This window comes from Cavia porcellus, unplaced genomic scaffold (assembly GCF_034190915.1).
Source record: "Cavia porcellus strain 051 isolate PalLab524CR breed Dunkin Hartley unplaced genomic scaffold, mCavPor4.1 scaffold_16, whole genome shotgun sequence".
Classification (NCBI taxonomy): Eukaryota; Metazoa; Chordata; class Mammalia; order Rodentia; family Caviidae; genus Cavia; species Cavia porcellus.
This window is the reverse complement of record NW_026947499.1, coordinates 1322501-1343492: the sequence shown is the minus strand read 5'-3', so window position 1 is coordinate 1343492 and position 20992 is coordinate 1322501. Positions and strand designations below refer to the sequence as shown.

General features: G+C 59.6%; 1 protein-coding gene across 5 annotated transcripts in view; it reads right to left on the bottom strand.

The window, feature by feature from the left end:
- Rimbp2 (RIMS binding protein 2) overlaps window positions 1-20992 on the bottom strand; it is a 124811-nt gene that overhangs the window by 70515 nt on the left and 33304 nt on the right. The gene's annotated exons all lie outside the window — the stretch shown is intronic.

Genomic DNA, 20992 nt, shown 5'->3' with positions numbered 1-20992 from the left:
GTGGCTGGTGGCTGTTCCGTCCTGGCCTTGGCAGGTGTTTACAGCAGCCCGCTCTCCACCAGCTGTCACACCAGAAGCTGCCACACCCAGCAGTGCCAACCACACCCATCTCCAATAGAAGGACTCTGGGGGCTCCCAGGGGCAGCTCTGTCCCCCTCTGAAGAGAGCTCCTCTCAGCCTGAGGGCGCGGCTTCCCCCAGCATCTCCGGGGGTGCTGCCCCTTTCCACCCCCACATGCAGAATTCAGAGAGCAACTCGAGATGCACCTGGCCGGAGCAAGCACCAACCACCCCTCAAAGCCCGTTGGACCCTCAGAAATCAAGCATTTGGACTCTGCCAGAAATACTTCCCCGAAGTCCCCGCCTGGGGCCAGAGCCGGGTCAAGCATCCTTGTAACCATGGCTATAGCACCACACTCGAGGCCAATGTCCGGCCCCAGAACCCCACTCTCTGGAGGCGGGCTCCATCCTGATGTAATTCCTCAAGCTGAGCAGAGGCAGAGCTGAAGGACGTGGTCCTGCTCTCACATGATAGCATCCTCACTGAGGGGGCAAACTGGACACCCAGAGGCAAACACAGAGACAGTGCCTCGTGGCAGCAAAGGCAGATCAGGCTCCAGGTCAGCCACGCGGCCAGAAGCACAGAAGAGACTCTGCAGCCCTGCGGGAAGCCAGCCACCGGACACCGATGCTCAGAACCGGGATGGGGATGATCCAGGGCTCTCGGTGAGGCCTCCAAGGCTGGTGCTGTGTGAGGAGAGGCACCCGCTGTCCCCCAGCCTGGCAGTCCTCCCTCTGGAGTCCAGGAGGCTCCTGGGGTGCTGCCTGGGGTGCTGCAGAGACCCACCCCAGAAGCAGGGCCCAAAGAGAAGGTCAAATACATGGTGCTTGGGAACATGCCCAGTAGAAGCGAGGTCTTCCAAGCCCACGGCCACTTTCCCGCTGACCGCAGGACCCCTGAGGCCTCTCCCTATCGAGTCAGTGCCTGCTCGATGCTCAGCAGCAGCCCCTGCACCTCTGTGGGGTATACAGCCTTGAAAGGAGCCTCACTTCCCGCCCCGGCGGAGGGCAGGTGATTCACCCCGCAGGAGGGGAGGAGGTGCACACACCAGCGTAAAGGCCAGAGGCCCTGGGCTTCTCCAGGGTTGAACCTAAGCCCCGACCTTGTTTCTCTAATGGCTGGAGTCATGTATGCTCCTGCAGAAAAAAATTAATATAGAGAAGTACAAAGGAAGACAGCGGGAAATCATGACCCCCCAAAGCCGCTGTCCCTCTGATCTAAGAAAGGAGGCACGGGGTGAGACACAGAGCGGGGTGCGGGCCATCCAATGGGAACATAAATCTTAAGGTTCGTGGCCACGACTGCTCTGGTCTCTCTTCTTTCTGACGCTCAGTAAATGAAATCTGTGTGCCTAATCTAAAAATGCATTTTTAAAAAATTACTTCAAAGCCACCCTTTAAGAAACTTATAGGACTTCATCCACAAGGAACAGTAATCCTACCAAATACCTGACAGAATGGGGTCTGTCTGTAAGAAACAGAAAAGCACATAAACCAGGAGAAGCGTGGCTCGCGTGTGACTGGAAACCACAGATGGATGGATCGGGCTTCGGGAGCAGCTGGGTCCAGGGCCGGGGGCCGCAGTGCCTCTCCCGTGCAGCAGACTCTCTCTGGGATGTGCGGGTTCAGCAGGACTGGACACCTTTGCTGGGGGGCACCCCAATAAAATAGTGGAGGGTGTTGCCCAAGCTCCAAGGAGGACAGGGGCGCCTTCTTGAAGAGTTCCTCCCCCCTCACTGGCCAGAGCTGGGTCACACCTGCCATCTGAGGCCGGGTGGGTCAGCGTTCACGCTACGATCACGCTTCGATCAAACACTAGGCACACACAGTTTAAAGGGGGAGAGGGTTATTCATTCAGCTGGTCAGCTCCAGGCAGAAACAGCATGGCAGAGGGGCCTGGGGAGGAAGCTGCCCGCCCGATGGTGGCTAGAAGGACAGAGCAGGCAGGGCTGGGGCAGGGAGCTGCCCGAGGTCCTCCTGCTGGGAGGAGGTGAGACCCTGAGCACTGCTCTGCCAGCAGAAGCCTCAGCAGGAAGGTGTGAGGCGCCAGAGCCCCTGCACCCTCAGGGCCTCCGCGTGCTGACAGCTGTCACATCCGCCAAGCTCCTTCCGGAGTGCAGAGAATTTGACAGCAGAGGCATCACGCAGCTGACCCAGAGAACCGCCCTGTGCATTTCATAAAGTCTCTGCCAGCGGGCAGCTTGAGTGGCGGCGGGTTCGGACAGCTGGTGCCTCGGGGTGTGATCTCGGGTCCCTGCAGTCAGATAAGCTGAGCGGAACCTCGGGCTCGGCTGGTCTGAAAAGTCTGCAGGGAAAGCAGCTTAAAAGGAGCCACCCTTCTAACCAGTCAGCCTTCCTCCTGCAGGCAAGAGCACACCTCAGACACTTGAAACACGCTCACGGCCGCCACACTTCTCCCCAAGCCGTCCCACACCATTAACCCGCCCCACGCAGTCCACGCACAAAGAGAGAGGGATAAAAGTGTCGTCTGGGCCGGGCTTCCGGATCAAACGGTGGGCAGGCCCTGCACCAGCGCTGCTCTGGCTGCTAACGAAGCCTTCAGAGCCCGAAAGCAGGAGCTCGGGGCTGGGGCGCGGTGGCACAAGATCCCCGAGACAGACACGCTGCTTCACGGGCTTCTGCACCCCAGCCTCCGGCCGCCAGTGCAGATCTGCAGACCTGCACACACCAGCTCGCTCCTGGGGTGGGGCAGAGGCAAGCGCCCCACAATCTGTCTTCCGAAAGGCGGTAACAGCCTCTCCCATCTGACGACTCTGCACAAAGCCTGTCCCTGTTAAAACCCAAGTCAGCTCGCATCCGTCTTTCCCCCGGACCTCAAAGAGCTTCCCGCTGGGATTGATTTTAAAAAACCAACATGTTCACAAGGCCTCCCGGGCTCCATGGAGCCTGATGGCTCTGCCCTCAACCACTGCCAAGCTCTCCTTGCAGCTGCCTCCTGGCTGCTCCTAAATTTGCTCAGCTGTAGCTACCCCAGGGCTTTTGCACAGTCTGCCTCTATTCTTCCCAGCACGCATGGTGCCAGCTCCCTCAGCCTCGTCCGTGTTCTCATTTGCTGTCCTCACCAAGACCACCTGAGCTCTTCTGAACAATCCCAGCCTCCGCCTCGGAAGCCCATCCCCCTAACGCGGCATCTTCTCCAGTCAGTGGCCAGCAGGCCCATGGAAGTGCCACATCCTTGGCCACGGGAGCCCAAACATGGCACAGCCTCAAAGAGGAGGATATTTGTCCCTCTTCACAGAGGTCGGCTGCCGCCCCAGTGCTCCAGGAAGCAAAGGCAGGAGGATCCAAGCTCTGGGTTGGCTTGGGCAACTTAGTGAGACCCAAAGGGCCGGGCACGCAGCTCAGCTAAGCAGGCTGTGTAGAGGGATGGACACAGGAAGGGCACTGGAGCCCCCAGGACGGCCTGACCGTCTCCTCCAGCCTGAGAGCCTTGGGGCCCTCGGTGTGAGAGGGTGGGGGCCATGAGTCCCCTCCCTGGACTTCAGTAAAGAAGGCACCAGTGGGAGCGGCCTGGGGAGCCAAGGGCCTGTGTGGAGAAGGCTCGGCCAGGCCCCTGGGCAAGGCTGGACAGAGGGATGGTGCTTCATCCACAGCGTGGGAGGCATGTGCCTCTACTGCAGGCCAAGGACCACAGCCAGGGAGGGCGCTGGGGCACGGGCACCCTGTGGGGGGCACCAGGCGTCCTATGGGGGGCACTGAGAGATGCAGCCCAGCCATACCTGGGCCCAGGGTCTGTGGCCCAAAGCCTCCAGGAGCAGCCCGGCTGTTGGGAACCTCCTGGCTGCCCATGAGGGAAGCATGGGACCCAGATGGCACCGTGCCTGTGTGTATGTGTGTGTGTCTGTGTGTGTGCATGCGCACACACTTGCTCCTATGGAGACCAGAGAGACTGAGCCAAGCTGCTCCTCGGCCAAGGCCCTGCTGGGCTGGCAAGCCTCGGGAGGAGGCGGCAGGAGCTGGCGAGCAGCGGGAGCGGCAGGAGCTCTTTAGCACCTTGGCTGGAGCTCGGCGCCGAGCCGGAGCCATCTGTGTGCACTGCACACGTAACGGGTCCTAAGCGCACCGTGGGCGCACGGCGGCAGGAGGTGGGCAGGCTGCACCGTGGGCTGGGACTGCACAGAGCTGGCGCTCAGGAGGGGATGACAGGGCCGAGGATGAGGCAGGAGGTGGCAGCACAGCACATAGCTGGACCCCGGCACGGTCACCCCCCCGACCCCTCGCTCAGCCGCAGCCCCACTGTAGCGTGACCTCAATGTGTGACCGCGGTGCCTAAGCCCCGTGCATCCTCATCTGAAGATGGGGACGGGGTCACACGCTGGAGGAGAGCACGGTGTCAGATCCAGACCTGGCGCGCCTGTGTGGCTGTCTGAGGACGATATGGGGACACAGCCCTTGGTAAACCTTGCCGTCACCATCATGGCCACGCTGACAGTGACCACCAGTGTAAGGACTCTGACCGGAAACGCTCCAGCATCTTCCCTGAATTAAACGCAGCCAGCAGCGGTGTCCAGGCCTCGACCTGGGCCGCCTCGCCCGCTTGAGGACACCAGGTTGCAGGGACCCACTCAGGGCAAGGTGCACAGAGGCCCACACTGTCCCTCTGCATTACCTGCGGCCTCACCTCCGGGAGCCAAAGGTCCCCTCTGAGCAGGAGCACAGGACAAGCGGGGCCCAGCCCTGTCCCCAGCAGGCAGTGGACATTACAGGAGCATGGGCGGGGCCAGGAGGTGGGCTGCCTGCCAGAGGCACCAAGCTGGGGAGGGACCCGGGGAGACTCAGGGTGGCCCCAGGGCCTCCTCTTCTGGCCCGTCCACTCACCTCACCGCGCATCTCTGTCACACCAGCTTTTCAAGCCCACCTCTGCTAAGACTCTCCTCGCCCGGTGCTCTGCCCAGCCAACCTCCAGCTGGCTCCAGGGCTGCCCTCCATGGAGGCCCTGAGTTCTGCAGCAGGGGCTTTGTGACCACCACAGGCTAGGGCTGGGGACCGAGGCTGCACTGGTGCGGAGCCGGCTGCACCCCAGCAGCATGAGGTTGCCTTCCTACGAGCCCCAGGTGGCAGTGGGGACAGACTTGTGTCCCCACCACCCCGGCTGTCAGCGGGGCTCCTGCTGGACACCACTCATCTGCCCACAGAGCCACCCCAGCGAAGCCTCAGGCTCCACTTCCCACGCTCCATTCAAGAGGGGACGCGGCAGCTGGTGCCTGACACCCCCAGACACCCTTGTTCAGTCTGCCCGTGTCCTCCGTCCCTTGGGAGAATCCTCCCGGTGGCCGCACTGCGTCTTGGGACTCTGCCCAGCCCCCTTCAGCACGAGCTTGGCAGTCACAGGGCCTCGTCTGTCCTTTACAGTGGACTCCAAGCCCACACCGCCCTCTTTGACCCCTCCTCAGACCCCCGACAGGTACCGAGCAAGAGGCCTGTCCCCATCACCAGAGGCAACGGCCCAGAGACCCACAGCTTCCTGGCCACACCCACAAGAGCCGGAACTGGAGGTGGCAGGCGTGGGGGGCTGGAAGTCGTCGTGAGACCACGACAGCAGGGTTCCGAGGTGAGATTTATAAAGTAATCGCAGCCAGGCACAGTGATGCACACTGTATTCCTGTACCCTGGGAGGCTGAGGCAGGAAGACCGCCAGTTTGAGCCCAGAACAAGTCTCAAAAAGAAGAAAATGAAAGGGACATGGGATGGAGGTCAGTACGGAGTCCAAGTTTCCACCCTCACCACAAACACACACACACACACACACACACACACACACACACACACACACACACGCATGCACGCATGCATGCACGCACGGACGCTCACAGGCACACATGCAGGTCTGACCTCGCCTTTATTTAAAACGTTTTGCCCCTCGGGGGCCTGAAGGCCTCCGTGTTGATGCCCCAGGGTCTGAGGGCACTGCTGCAGCCCCATACCAGGAGGACAAGGTGGGGTGAGAACACAGGGCACCCACCAGCGGGTGCAGGAGGACCCAGGGCTCTGATTTAGACCATGCAGTGCCTGGGCCTGCACCCGAGGAGAGCAGGAGAGTGAACCCCAGAAAGGCCAGCGGGGGTCCCAGGTGGCCGGGGCAGTGTGGTCTCTGCCTTCTCCCCTCAGCCTCCTTTAGGTGCGGGCTCCCAGGACTTGGGGCGCCCAGCCCTCAGGACGACCTCCCCCGGAGGCCCCAGCGTCCTTCTGTCTGAATGGTCTTTACCCTAAGGGGGTCACATCCAGCCTCCCACGCTGGGCCCGCAGTGGAGCTGCTGAAAAGCCCACACCGAGCCGGCGTCCATCCGGGTCATGGCTGCCCATACTGCAGGGCGGGTCCCTGGAGGCCAGGCCGGGCTGGGAGTGGAGGCTGCTGGTGGCATGGACAGGACCTCGTGAGACCAGGGCTGGCCTGCAAGGTCATGAGAGGGACCAGGCCTTGCTGCGAGCTCCAGGCAGCTGCCAGCCGCGTGGTCACCTAGTGGGTGTCCCCTTCCCAGTGTGACCATCACTCCCGCCTGCACCCCAGCCCTCGGGGCTCCCAGGAGCTCACAAGATTCCCGAGTCTGCCGGGGCAAAGAGAAGCCAGAGTGCCTGCAGGCAGCTCTGCCCACACCGGGGCTGTCACACAGGCACAGCGGAACGACGGGGCTGTCAGGTCACATCTGTGAGAGGGACGTGTTTACCCCAAGGACAGGGAGCAAGCTGCTGCGGCCCTCAGCCTCCTCCTGCCCCTCCATTCCCGCAGCTCGGTGCCCGCACCTGCCATTTCCCTCCTGCCCAAATCCCCAGGCCCAGTACTGACCTCTGCCTGGACGCTTGCCCTGCCCACTTCCCACCGTCCCTCTCCTCCCGAGCGAGGGCCCAGCCCGCCTGTTCTCCTCCTCCTCCTCCTCCTCCTCTCCACCCTCCTCTTCCTCTCCATCCTCATCTTTCTCCTCCTCCTCCTCCTCCTCTTCTTTCAGGCAATTCCCCAGCATCCCATCCTCGTCCCTATCCCCGGAAGCTTCCCTGCTTACACCACAGGGCCCCGTCTACACTGGCAGCAGCACCAATCACTGGGACCCAGAGGGCAGAGTTCATTCCCGTGGCCCCTGACTGAGTAGGTTCCTAAGGGACAGCTCTGGGCCTGCCTCTGAGACCCTAAATCACGGGCTGCATGAGCGGCTGCACCCGCACCTGGGGCAGAGAAGGTTTCCTCTGCAGGAGCAAGCATGAATGAGGCCCTCTGAGGACGAAGGGGGGCTCCGGAGCCCATGCGCCCAGATGCACAGCAGTCCGGGAGGGAGGAGAGGGCACAGCACCCACCACAGACGCCTGAGTGCTCGGGCCAACACCCTCCCCACTCTCCCAGGTGGAAAGGCTGGTGGAGGGCCTAAGTGACCTTGGGCAGTTGATGGCATCTGGCTGGTCTCCACAGAGAAGTGTCTGTCACGTGGGGTCACAGCTCGCTGTCAGCTTGGTAAACCGATGCATGGTCACCACCAGCGCTTTGCAAAAGGAACAGAAGTGGCCAGGCGGGCAGAGCAGCAGACTCGGGGGACCCGAAGTGGGCCCGGAGTGCAAGGGGCTCTCCTGGGAAAGCCGGGCCCTAGAGTGCAGGGCTGGGTGTGTGCATGTGTCCTGTAGCTTCTGTGCACCTCCCTGATACCTCCGTTCCCAGGGAGGAGCCAGATGTGTTCCCAGCCTGTGTTCCCAGCACCTAGGAGGCTGAGGCAGGAGGATCACCTTGAGATCAGCCTGGGCTCCAGCAGGACCCTGTCTCAAAAGAAAAGGCAGCAAACTCCTGAGATTCCTTCCCTGTCAGTGTGGAGAGGGGCAACACCCCGTGCAGAGAAGGTCTAGCTGCCACCACCGGGCAGCGACAGGAACTGGGCGACAGCAACTGAGACGGTAGACCATCCACGGCCGCAAACCTTGCACTGACAACACCTCCCATGAGTCGCCACTCTCTGCCCTGTGACACCACTGCACCAGCTAAGGCAGGCATCACCCACGAGGAATGGGAAGCCGAGGCGGGTGTGGAGCAGCCGGCCAGGTGGGGCCCCCGGAAACCCAGCACGGTGAAGGCCCCAAGCCTCCTCCTGTGGCTGAACAAACGGCTATTAAAATTTCATCTTTAACAAATGTTTCCCATCACCCTGGATAATTAACGGCTGCAACTGCTTTCCTGGTGTCAGAGAGCTTCGATTCAAACACATGTGGTGCATGTGCCCTGATGGCAGGGACAGGGGCGGCCTTGGGGACCCGAGGCGGTGGGGGCAGGGGGCGCTGCCTGCACGGACACGCCGGCGAGCTGCAGGGCTCCTCACTGGACACAGTGAGGACATGAGGACACAGCATGGGAGGCCACGACTGCTCCACAGCGCCTGCCCGGCCTCAAGCTGCCCATCCTCAGCCTCCTGCAGCAGCCAGGAGGGGTGAGGAGGGCCTGAGGTCACGGAGGACGGCGGTGCCGACACGTCACAGTGGCTGCTGGAGCGCCCCGAGCCTGGCCTGCTCCTCCCGGGCTCCTGCTCTCAGGGGACCCCAGGGCCCTGACTCAGCTCAAACCGCTGCCCTAGGCACCCACTCACAACACGAGGAGACCCAAGAGTGTCTCCCTGAGCCACCACATGTGGACGCCTAGGGCCAGCGCCAGGGTGCCTGGCTCCTCCAGCCGGGCAGCACTCAGGAGCCACCGGCGCCCCGTGGCATCATCACTGTGACCCTCCCATTGGGGTCTGTCCTGCTAACAGGGACCTGGACGCCATGGCGGACCTCTTAAAATGCAAATAACTCAAGAAGAAACAGAATCTGGTCCTCTACACTGCAATCTGATGTGGCCTTAAAGGCGCCTAAAGGAGAAAATTCCCAAGACCTTCACAAACTTAGGGAGTCAGTGGGTTACCCCGCCACACAGACCCCGCCAGACACCCACAGTTTAAAGGAAAGGTGTATTTGGCTCAGGGTTTTAGGGGTTCAGTCCGAGGTCAGCTGGCTCCACGGTAGAAGAGCCTGGGGGAGCAGAGCTGCTTAGTTCACGGCGGCTAGAAGCAGAGCCCCGGGGAGGACAGGCCCAGGGACCAGACCTGGACACCAAGGCCACACCTCCACGACCACCCAGACACCAGAGCCCACCCCCAGGCAGCTCCCACACCAAGCAAGGTGTCACAGTTAGCATCATCACACCAAAGGGCCAGTAACACCAGCGCTGCTGGAAACTGGGTAGAGTGAGCCCCACCTGGCTCGTTCCTGGAGGCCAGCACGCCTGCTCCCAAGTCCAGGCAGAGTCCAGGAACCTTTCCGGTCGGCTCAGCTCAGGGAGCTCAAAGCCCACAGCAAGTCCCGGAACACAGAGCCTGCCATGCATGCAGGATGCGCGGCTTAGCTGAGCGCGACCATCACTGAATGCGCCTGACACTCAGACACCACACAGGCCAAAGCACAAGAATGACCGGCCTTCCTGCTGGACACACAGACAGGAGTGGCCATGGCTGTGGCCCGAGTCATCACAAAACCGCTGCACACGGACGATGACAAGGACCAGAAAGGCAGGTGTGGAGACCAGAAAAAACCAGCCGGCTGGGCTTTGTAGACCACACCAAGAATGGGGAAAATCCAATCCGGTCTATGAAAACAACACCACCACAACCGCTAAGAGAATTCAGTAAGGGGGAAAAATTAAAAATCAATGCTTAAAAATTAACTATTTCTGTGCACTAGCAAGAAACAAAAAGCGTATTTCAAACATGATGCAGTTGAGGGCTCGGGAACCAGCTCAGTGGTACCGTGTTTGCCCAGCGTGCACAAAACCTCGAGTTTAATCCTCAGTATCACAAAACAATTTTTTTTAATTTTAAAAATGCAATTGAGCTTGGTAGCACATGCTAAGTGGGAGGCTGAGGCAGGAAGATCACCAGTTTAGAATCAGCTTGGGAAACTTAGTGAGACTTCAGCTCATGCATATATACATAAATAAATAACACTCCGAAAAATGCAGATTAAAGAGCATCAAAAATATGAAACACTTACACTACATCTGGCAAAAGATGCGAAAGACTTCTAAACAGAAAATGTAAAATAGTCCTCAAAAAAATTGAAAAAGATCTAAATAAATGGAGAGCTATCTGCCAGAGAAACCATATTGGTAAGGTTTCCACTTTATACGTTGGCTTGTGTTGGATCTATAGAAGTTCCAAGTATGATTTTTGGGGGTAGAAATTGACACACTAACCTTTTATTAAAATGCAAACAGTGTAGAATAGAGCAAAAAATTGAAAAACATGAAGTCGGACAGTTAAAATTGCTTTGCGTTGTATTACAAAGCTGCATAAAGGACAGAAGACTGGTTTTCAACAACTAATTATTTTTTGTGGAAAGAGGAGAGGAGTCTAAGGCTCCCAACGCAGAACTAATGAGCGTATAGGTGAAACACTCACCCACCTCACGGGGTGTCTGCACGCAGTCACCTCCCCAGCACACTCCACAGAGACGTGCAACTGTGAGGGTCAGTTTCTAAAGCTCCACAGAGGCTCCTGGTCAAACTTCAGCGCCAACGTGATTGAACTAAGAAATCCGTAGAGCACATTGTGGGCGTGGTTGAGGGCGGTTCAGGGATGATGGACATGCGTCACAGCAAACCAAGGGAAACCCCGCCCCTAATGTGGGCGGCACCATGCAATAGGCTGGTGCCCTGGATGGAACAAAAGGGGAGGAGGGGAAGGCGGCCAGCCTGAGCAGCCGGCGTCCTAGACCCTAAAAGCCACCGAGCCAGCTGCCCATCAGCAGAGAGCTCTGCAGCCGGGAGCCAACGTGAACCCCTCCTCCTCCTCCTCCTGGGACCTGATCTCAGGCATTTTGTCACAGCGATGAAAAGTGGCCTAACACGGTGGTGCTGGCATCAAGACAGACGCTAAAGACACCACAGAGGGCCATTAAAGAGACACAGGCACGCGTGACGGCTGACTTTTAACAGACGCGTTAAGAGTTCCATTGAGTAAAAATAGCTCTTTTTGTAAACACGGTGATGGGGATACTTGTATTTAACAAATGCACTGGGAGCCCCACTTCACCTCATCCCCAGAAACTGCCCCGAGGCCGGGGGTATGGCTCGGTGGCAGCTTTTGCCTGACCCAGGATCCTGGGTTCAAGACCCAGAACTCGCACACAGAAACACCTACCCAACTCCAAATCTGTAATAAGCGACACGGCACCATCTGCTGTGAGACAAATCAGTCAATTCGGCTTCGGGGAAGGAAAAGCTGCTAACTTGGAGCAAATCCGTAAGGAGAGGAGCCGGCTGCTGGGAGGGAAGCTGAGGCTGGTGTGGGTGGAACCACACACAGAACCCTGAGCCCAAAGGAGGACTCGGGCCCCCGCGTGGAACCACATCCCCAGAGAAGATTCGCAGACGTCAAACTCACGCATGGAAAGGCAGGCAGTGCCATCAGCACCTGTTGGACTAGGCCAGAGGACACCACCCGCTGTCCACGGCCGGCCAGCGGTTAAGACAAGTGTGCAGCCGCCGGCCTCTCTGGGAGCAGCGTGGCGGCCAGCAGGAATGAAGCACAGTGTACACAACAGCGTCAGAATTCCTCCAGATGGCAAACCCACAGCCACCTCCAGGCCAGCCCTCACACCCAGGGTTTCGCCTTTGAGGACCAAATAGTGAGTCAAAGGCAACCTTGCTTGTAACAGCCAAACACTGGACACGGCCCAAGTGTCCACGGACAAGCGAAGGTGGGAACCAACGGCAGTGGTGCTCAGCACTGAAAGGAACCATCGTGGTACACACGCCTAATCCCAGCACTCTACGAGGCTGAGGCAGGAGGGTCCCAAGTTCAAATCCAGTTTGGACAACATAGCAGGACCTCAGAATTTACTTATTGTTTAAAAACAGGAAGGACTTGGAATGTAGCTCAGTACAAAGGTCCTGGGTTCAATCCCTAGTATCAAAAAAAAAAAGCGTGTTGCACACAGCTCCAGGGCTTTGCGGGTGAGCACGTGTGTGAACACCTTTCACACCCACCTGAAATGTGTTCCCCCTTCCGGTGAACAATTACTTTAATAGAAGTTGTGGGATCAGCCCTGAAGGGGAGAATTGAAAAGCGGTCTTGAAATTAAAAGGCTTACAGGGGCAGTCATGGAAAACCAGGGGCAGGCGTGGGCCCCCACAAGACCGTGGCCAGTGTGAGTGGTCACCTCGCTGCAGCCCAGGCGCTGATCACGGTGCAGGTAGCCACGCACCTGGGAGACCTCCAGCCCCTCCCACAGCAGGACAGTTTGAGAGTCTGCTCCAGTGCCAGGGGCAATACCACTTCTGGCTGGGCCCTGCCAGGCTGCCCCAGGACTGTGCCCGTCCACAGTGGGTGGTCAGATGTGGATGGCAGGCCCGACCCGGGGACCACAACCTGGCTCGCTGCCGCCCTGAGCTAATTCTCTAGGTGATCGTGTCCCAGAAGGCTCTCCAGGCTCCATCGAGATCCCTGATGAAACCCAGTGATTTGGCCACCAGAATCCTTGTCCACGTGACAAGTGGACAGGCCATGCTGCCGCCTGAAAGCCACAGGCTGCCCCTCTCCTCGAGGATGGGCTGGACCAGGGCGTGTGTGTCTCCCTCCTGCATTTTTCACTGGACTCAGCAACGAGAAAGGGCCATGGGGCACCCGTCCAGCTCACAGGCGAGCTACGCCCACGAATAATTGATTCACTGCCGCCCAGCTGCCAGCCCGAGGCCTTAATTGAGTTTGTGGGGCAGTGGAGCTGTGCTCCGAGCGCCATGTAGCCTGGACACCAGACCCTGGCGTCGGAGGAGAGGAGACGAGCCCCATAATGTCATTATCTTCCTGAGCACATGGAAGGCTCCTCTCCAAAGCCAGCGGGCTCCAACCCGAGTTCTTCACGTTAACATAACCAGGCAGGGAATTTGCTCCACTGCCTCAAAGCATGCTCGCTGTCCTGAGCCCAGAGGAGGACAGCAGGGGACATGACCCCATCCCTGAGAAAGACCCTCTGGGGATGCAGTTATTCGTGACACATTTAACTGAGCAGCTACTATGCATTCAGTGTGCAAAGGTGCATGGCCAGGCCCCTACAGATGCATACAGGGACCACCCAGGAGGACGGTCAGAGAGGCGGCTCCGGATCACACACCCACTCACCTGGCACGCATTGTTTCTTTAAGACATGTTTCACTGTGCCAGCTCCCACAGGCACAGGGCAGATGAGGGACGCAAAGTGGGTCCTGGCTCTGTTCTCTTCCTGTAGACAAGGGAGCTGAGCCCATGGCCCTGTCTCGAGGCAACCTCATCCCCTCCCCGCAGCGAGCCAGCCCTTCACGCTCTGTCTCTGTTGCAGGTGCACACTCAGAGGTCACTGTCTCCAGTGTACATGGGGAGAGTGGTCAGGGCACACGCGTGTGCACAGCCTTGGCTGAGCGAGCACCCCGTGGGGTAACAGGAAGCCTGATGCTCAGGGGCCATCAGCGCCGGGGTGGGCAGAGTTGCCCACGGCCAGAAGTGGAGGCCTTTCAGCTGGGCTCCCCACTCCTGCAGTCTGTGCATTCGCCCTGCAAATGGACCTGGGGACCTCCATCCTCCTCCCCGGAAACGCGCGTCTCATGAGTACGTTTCTAAAGCGGCATATCCGTATCCGAGGAGAGGCATCGCTTCCTCCTGTCCCCCCAGAGTTCTGAAACCTAAATTAACACCTCGTGGGAGCCAGAAAAGCTCGGGAAGTCCTAGAGGTGATGGAAGGCAGCGGTGGGAGGCACGCTCAGATCGTTAAGTGAAGCCTGAACCGCGGTAACCACGGCACACAGACCTGCGGAGCTGGGTCCAGAGGAGCCTGACCGCCCGAGGCAGGGCCCGGCGGGCCACCCAGACTCCCAGCTGGGGCCCCTGTGCATAGGAAGAGGCAGCAGCCGGGCGCCACGGAACACGGAGGAGCCCAGTGAGGATGGCTCACCTGCTGCAGCGCTGCCGGGACCCAACGCAGCGGGAGGAGAGCAGGCAACAGATTCAAGGCCTGGGTGCGGGAAGCTGGGCCCAGGGGAGTGGCAGGGCCTTGCCCAGCAGCACAAGTTCTGAGCTCCAGCCTGCAGGTGGCAAGCAGGGGACCACGTGTCCCTGAGCTTCAGAGCTGTGAACCAGCATGGTGAGCAGGAAATCATGCCCTGGAGGTTTCTAGAACCTTCCTCTGTTTTCAAAGTGTGGCCTGTGCACTAGCCCCTGTCCTGGTCCTCGAGCCGGAGTTTTGCTTCTACAAATTCACGAGTAAAAAGATAAAGCATTTATGGGCTGTGGTAGCAGCTGACCCATACCCAGGGCTGGCGGTGGTGGCCCCCGAGGTGGCCACGCTGTGCCCCCGCCTGGCTTCTACGAAGGCCAGGAGAGAGCCGCAGGATGGGCGGCTGGCCAGACCTGGGCACCTGAAATCCACATGAGGCTCCCTTCCCGAGAGAAAGTGCCAGGCACCGGCGACAGAGCAGGTGGAGGTGTTTGGTTGCCCTTTGCCCGTGAGATGCCCGAGGATTCACACTCACGGCCTGGCCCCCTGTTGCTCCCTGGACACTGTGACAGCCTCCCCTGATCTCTGCAGTCTCCACCAGGGTCCCCACGCCCAGCCTGAGCGCACTGCCCATCCTGCTGCCCAACGTCCCCTGAGAGTCTGCTGGGCCAGGTGTGGGGGCTGCACCCTGGGGGTGTCCCTGGGGGTGACGCTGCTGCTCCTGGGAAAGCACACAGGAGTCAAGGACAGACGGGTCCCTGCACGCCACCTGGCTTCCAGGCTGGGCACTTGGTCCCCGGGGTGGGAGGAAGTGGGGACTCCAACCCAGAAGCCGGGCTGTGCCCCTGACACTTGGGAAACACGCACAGTGACGCCCTGCAGGTCCCTAGCCTTACAGACTTCCAAGGGGACAGGAAGTGTCACCCTCGCAAGAAGCCCAGGTTCCGGATGTGGTGTCTGTGTGCACTCTTGTCGCCCACACCCAGGGCAAGGACTGTGTCAAGAAGCCCCGACCGCCATCAGTGCCCACGCACCCCTCACTGTCACCCTCCTTGCTGCTGAGGTCACAGGGGGGACCCAGCCTGTCACCCGCGTCAGTCACCGTCAAAGTGCCTCCCTCAGGGAAAATGAGGTGCGGGGCAAGGCTGCACCCCGCCCCACAGCAGGAGCCCTTGCCTCCAGGACAAACTAGGGCGCCCCAGCTCGCAGTTTGCAGCCCCCCAGACCCCCGAGAGCCCACCTACTCCAGAGCTGCTGGGCTGCACCACAGAGGACAAAACAAAGCCCAGACAGACGTGTTTTCAGTCACTCAGTGGTCGAGTCACAAGCTCCGGCCCCCGGCCTCAGGGACTGTGCATCTGTCCCCACCTGGGGAACAGACCAGCCACATCCAGACCAGCCACGGGGTCTTCAGTACAGATGAGACCACAGCAGCCCAGCCAGGCTCATCCGTGCGTCCAGCACCCCATTGCCGGGCTGGAGACGGCAGCCCTGTCCTAGCCCCGTGTTACTGGGTTTTGCTCCAAAGCCGAGGAAACCTGTAAGTTCCCAGCTCACAGGGCGGACAGGACACGACACTGGGCCACAGGGACCTGGAGCGGGCAGACTTGGAAAGCCAAGGTCTATGTCCCCACCCAGGTCCATGTCAGGACACACAGGAACGAGATTCCAGCTGCACTGTCCTCCTCCTCACCATGGAGACTCAGGACAAAGGCACAGTGTGGCCCGGACAAGGGGCCTTGGCTGGGTTAAAGATTAAGCCTCGCCTGGGGACATTAAGCCCCCCCTGCTCCTCTGTCTCCAGGGAGCTTAGACGTTGCCTGGTGACTAATGGATGGGCAGGGCCTGGGGCACAGGCTGTAGTGGGGGGCAGATGGTGTCCAGAAGGAGCAGCCTGGTAGCAACCCTGTCCTTGGCACCTGTCTCTGGGAGACCAAGGTCCAACCCGCGCTGGCACGCAGTCCCTGCAGGCTGCACTGGGGCCCGGCTTGCACTCCACTGTGGGCCCCGCTCCCCCCAACCTGATGGGGAGCAGCAGCCCTACACCCATGGGGCAGTCAGCACCCTAGCTGACCAGGACCCCCACCTCCCCATCCCCTGCCACCTCCTCCTTCTCCAGTGGTGCAGGCAGCAGAGGGTTCGGTGAGGAAGCAGCATGGGGTGGGGTCGTCCCCAAGGGCTGCCCGAGGGTCTGCACAAGAACACCCACGCCCCAGACTGTCCCCTCCCCTGGGCTCTTTAAGGCTGTGCCTCTCCTGCGGCCTGCAGCATGGCACCAGTGCCACTCTGGGGCCCCATGCGCCTGTCTGTTCCCTTCCTCAATGAGGAAGCTGCACCCAGCTATGCAGGGGAAGCTGCCCAGGACATGGGGGTCTCAGGCCCCACATGCAGCTGCGCCATGGGAAGCAGCAGAACGGAAGTGGGCTCCGGGCCACGCCCAGCGAGCACCCTTCTGCCGGGACCCCTGGCCCAGACACTACCAGAAGTCCTGCCCAGGAGCACGTGTGGCTCTGGGGTCCACTGAGGCATAAACCATAGCAGGTCCTGACGCCAGGAAGCCACGCCCTGGGCCAGGAGGCAATGCGCCGGGTTCCGAATGCCGCCGTCCCAGCCCTACAGCTGCTGCTGCTGCTCACAGCTGTCCTGAGGTTTCCAGCCTGGACACAGTGCGGCCCCACCTCTGCCCGAGTGGTCACAGCCGATGTGTCCCTGGGTTCCGAGCTTCCTTCTTAGTAGGACCCCAGGCCCGGCCCCAAGGGCCACCAAAGGTGCTGTCTTGACCCAACCCCCACACCTGTCTCCAGTGAGGTCACCCCGAGATCGCCAGCCCTGGGACACAGCCCAGCCCAGAGCGTCCCTGCCCAAGCCCTGGCCCAGGTGACATCGCAGGACGCAGCGACCCAGGGCCTCAGACTGGACAGACACATCGCAGCCTACGTGGGAGGGACGGGGGACAGGTCTCAGTGGAAGGCGGCCCAGCCAGCCGGTGCTGGGTCCCAGGACCCCCGCACCACGAGTCTCATGGGCAGGGGCTGCACTGCACACGCTCCGAGTTCTCTAGCAAAGAGCCACCCGTTCCCTTCTTCTCCCATGGTCACAGTAACACACCGGTCACCTGCGGCCCAGAGACATGGAATGGAAAGGGCCAGAAAGAAGCCGCCTGCAAGCTCACACGACCTCACTACTGGAACATTCATCCATTTCTTTACTTATTCTGGTGCCAAGGATCAAACCCAGGGCCTTGCTCCAGGGAGCCAGAGCCCCACCTGGTGCCTCATTCAAAAATTAATCTTGAGCCGGGTGTGGTGGTCTACGCCTGTAATGCTGGCCCTTGGGAGGCTGAGGCGGGAGGGTTTCTGTGAGTTCCAGGCCAGCCTGGGCTATGCAGTTTTGTCTCAAAAGAATAAAACAAAGCGAAAGGTAAATTTGGTCCCGGCATAGCGTATAGAGAGAAGCCAGGCATGTCTAGGGCTTGGTGCTGTCTGGTTTACGGTGTCAGAGTATCAGGGCTGTGCTGCTGTTTCTACACGTGCCAGGCTATAGACTTGGGGTTTCTCTGTCCACTGGGTTTGTCTCCTCAGTCACCGGCAGAAGGCGCATCCCGGGAGCCCCGGACTGCAGGTGGATCCAGGCAAAGCTTTCCCAGGCTCTGAGGGCCACAACTTTCTCCAGAGAGACAGCGAGCTCCCCAGCCAGCCCCGCCCCGGTTCAACTCCCGTCCAGGGTCTGCTCTGAGAGTTCCCTCCCCGAGGCCAGGGAGATGCAGCCTGGAGGAGCCCACAGGTCAGGGCACCAGTGGGGCAACGTCCTGGACGGGGGAGCTGCTTCCTACAGGAGCAGACTGCGGTCTCAGCAAGGGTCCCCCAAATACCCGGGTGAGACAGTCAGGTAGCCGGACTGTGTAGCTGTGTGCACACACACACGCATACGTGTGTGCACACACACAGGAGTGGAGTATGGGAAGCCAAGCAGAGAATAGAAAGCCCCAGGTACCAGCCCTGCCGCGCTGACCACTGTGTGGAAGCCCCGCCCACCCCCTGCTGCACACACACGGCCTGTGTGTGTCTCCAGCCCCTGCGTGTCCCAGGGCTCAGAGCCTATGCACATTTGCACACAGCCTTGGTAAGGTGTGCACAGGTGAGTGTGAACAAAATGCTGGTGAATGGGAATACAAGCAAGAGAACAGCTAAGCCAGCACCGTGCGTCTCTGGATAATGGGCTTGTTGGTGACCAGGGAATGCACCGTGCCAGGGACCCTGACGTCATCTCCACGCCACCCACGCCGGTGACACTGGACTGAGGCCCCGCCAAGGGCAGGGCGGGTGAAGTCGCTCAACAGTGACGGCACCCGAAGAAGAGGGGCGCCCTGGGCCTTTCCCAAGGGGATACAGTGACACGGGCACTGGAACTCATGGCGGTCAGCACACGGTGCCCACCCACCTGAGGGGGGAAGAGTTAGGCTACACTCAATGTCAGGGCTCGGCCACTAAGAGCGAACCCCGACATCTGACAGAGAGGAGAGAATGGGGATCATTGGAAAGAGATGGAGTGGGGGGCCGAGGAAGGGGACCAGTGGACGGCGGAGGAGAGGCAGCAGGTCCCGGGTAACCGAGGCACAAACATGCTCGCAAGCCCCACTGCTCTGTGAAACCAAGTTCCACTGACAATCTTTAAAAAGAACACAGCAGCGCACGGGTGCCCCAGTACGGGCAGGTATCGGGGGGACAACAGGGGAGGAAGACCTTGCAGAAAGGACAGCGTCCTGCCCAGTGTCCTGCACAGGGCCCTGGGCCCCAGACCTGATGTGGGCCTGGGAACAGAGCTCTCGCTGCAGGTGCGGATACACCAGGGACAGACAGAGGACAGCAGACTGCAGGCCACCGTGAGCCTGCACCGTGAGGAGCAGACACACCGAGGCCCCGTGACTAGAATAAAGAGCCATGAGAAGGTAACTAAAAGCCCTGGATTCTGGAAAGCCTTGAACACACATGTGCATCGGTACCCCCAGGCAGTGCGCGTGCACCCCATTTCGGGTGTGAGCATATGTCCGCTTTATAATATATCGAGACGCTGTAGCTGTGGGTGTATTTGCGTAAGGCATGAAAATTCCAGAAAGAAACACAGCCGTTAACAGCGGTGATCACGGCTGCTCAGAGTGGGAAAGGGGGTCGCAGAGATTTTAACCGTTTCCTGTCTACACCCCTGTGAGATGTGATTCCTCCGTGAGCACCTATTGCCCCTGACACGGGGAAGCTGCGGTGATTTTGAAGTCGCTCGTGAAGAGCCTCCACTGATGACGCCTCGGTCGGCTCAGGTCCTTGGATAAACACAGTGAAGCTATATTTACCTTGCAGGGCCCGGCCCAAGTGAGAGATGGAGGCTCTTGTGCGTTCACTAGCGATTTACACAGCTGCTGCCCGACAGAGCCTGGAACCTGCACTCTGCAGAGCGTGTAAAGTGGCCCGGACCCCTCGAGGCCACAGTGCTCCCGGCAGCCCCTGCCAGGTCCTGCCTGAGGCCCCCAGCGTCCTGGCTAAGCCCCATCTGGGAGAGTCACGAGGAGCCTCTCCTAATTGTTCCCTCCATGGCGAACTGATTCCAACGTTCCGTTCCCTTCCGAAGTGAGAACAAGAGCTAAATTTAAATGAAATAACTTAATGAGGCATCTGCAATTCCAAGCAGCCAGCAATCTATCAAAAGCAAAAGGAAAAAACAACCCATTCCAAATATAGGGAAGAGTCTCACATGCACATCCTCCACCTGGCAGCTCTCACCCCGGAATGACCAAAACTTCAAGAAAGCAACGTGCCCTTGAACGCATCCGCCCGAGGTCCGGGGAGCACCGAGGGCCTCTGAGTGCCCCTGGAAAACAGGTGTGCGCAGAGCCCAGCCCCCCAGCGGAGGCCACCGCCTCACCAACACAGACGGCTTCTTATGGGGCACCGATGAACCCTTGAGGCAGAGGAGACCGTGACATTTGTGCCACTGCAGAGGATGATGGGAAGTAAAGGAACACTTCTGGGCCCCACACCCATGGTGCCACCTTTGCTCCACTGGGATGGGTGCCCAGGGTTACCAAGCCAACATCTGGCCCCAACAGCTGGGAGCTTCACGTGCAGACGCCCTATGTGTCCTTCCAGGGAAACAAATGTGTGAAACAGAAACCAAAGGACTAGGCATGAAAAAGTGTATGTAATAAACACTGCCTGAGTCCATTCACTGTCCGGTACCCACCACCACCACTACCACCATCACCATCACCATCACCATCATCACCACCACCACCACCACCACCATCACCATCACCATCATCACCATCATTACCATCACCATCACCACCATCATCACCACCACCATCACCATCACCATCACCACCACCATCACCATCACCACCATCACCACCATCACCAACACCATCACCACCACCATCACTATCACCATCACCATCACCACCACCACCACCATCACCATCACCCACCACCATCACCACCACCATCACCATCACCACCACCATCACCATCACCATCATCACCACCACCACCACCATCACCATCACCACCACCACCACACCATCACCACACCATCACCATCTCCACCTCACCACCACCACCATCACCATCACCACCATCATCACCACCACCATCACCATCACCATCACCATCACCACCACATCACCACCACCACCCACCATCACATCACCACCATCATCCACCCACCACCATCACCACCATCACCACATCACCATCACCACCATCATCACCACCACCATCACCACCACCATCACCATCACCACCACCATCACCACCATCACCACCACCACCATCACCACCACCATCACCATCACCACCACCATCACCACCACCATCACCATCACCACCACCACCACCATCACCATCACCACCATCTCACCACCACCATCACCATCACCACCACCATCACCACCA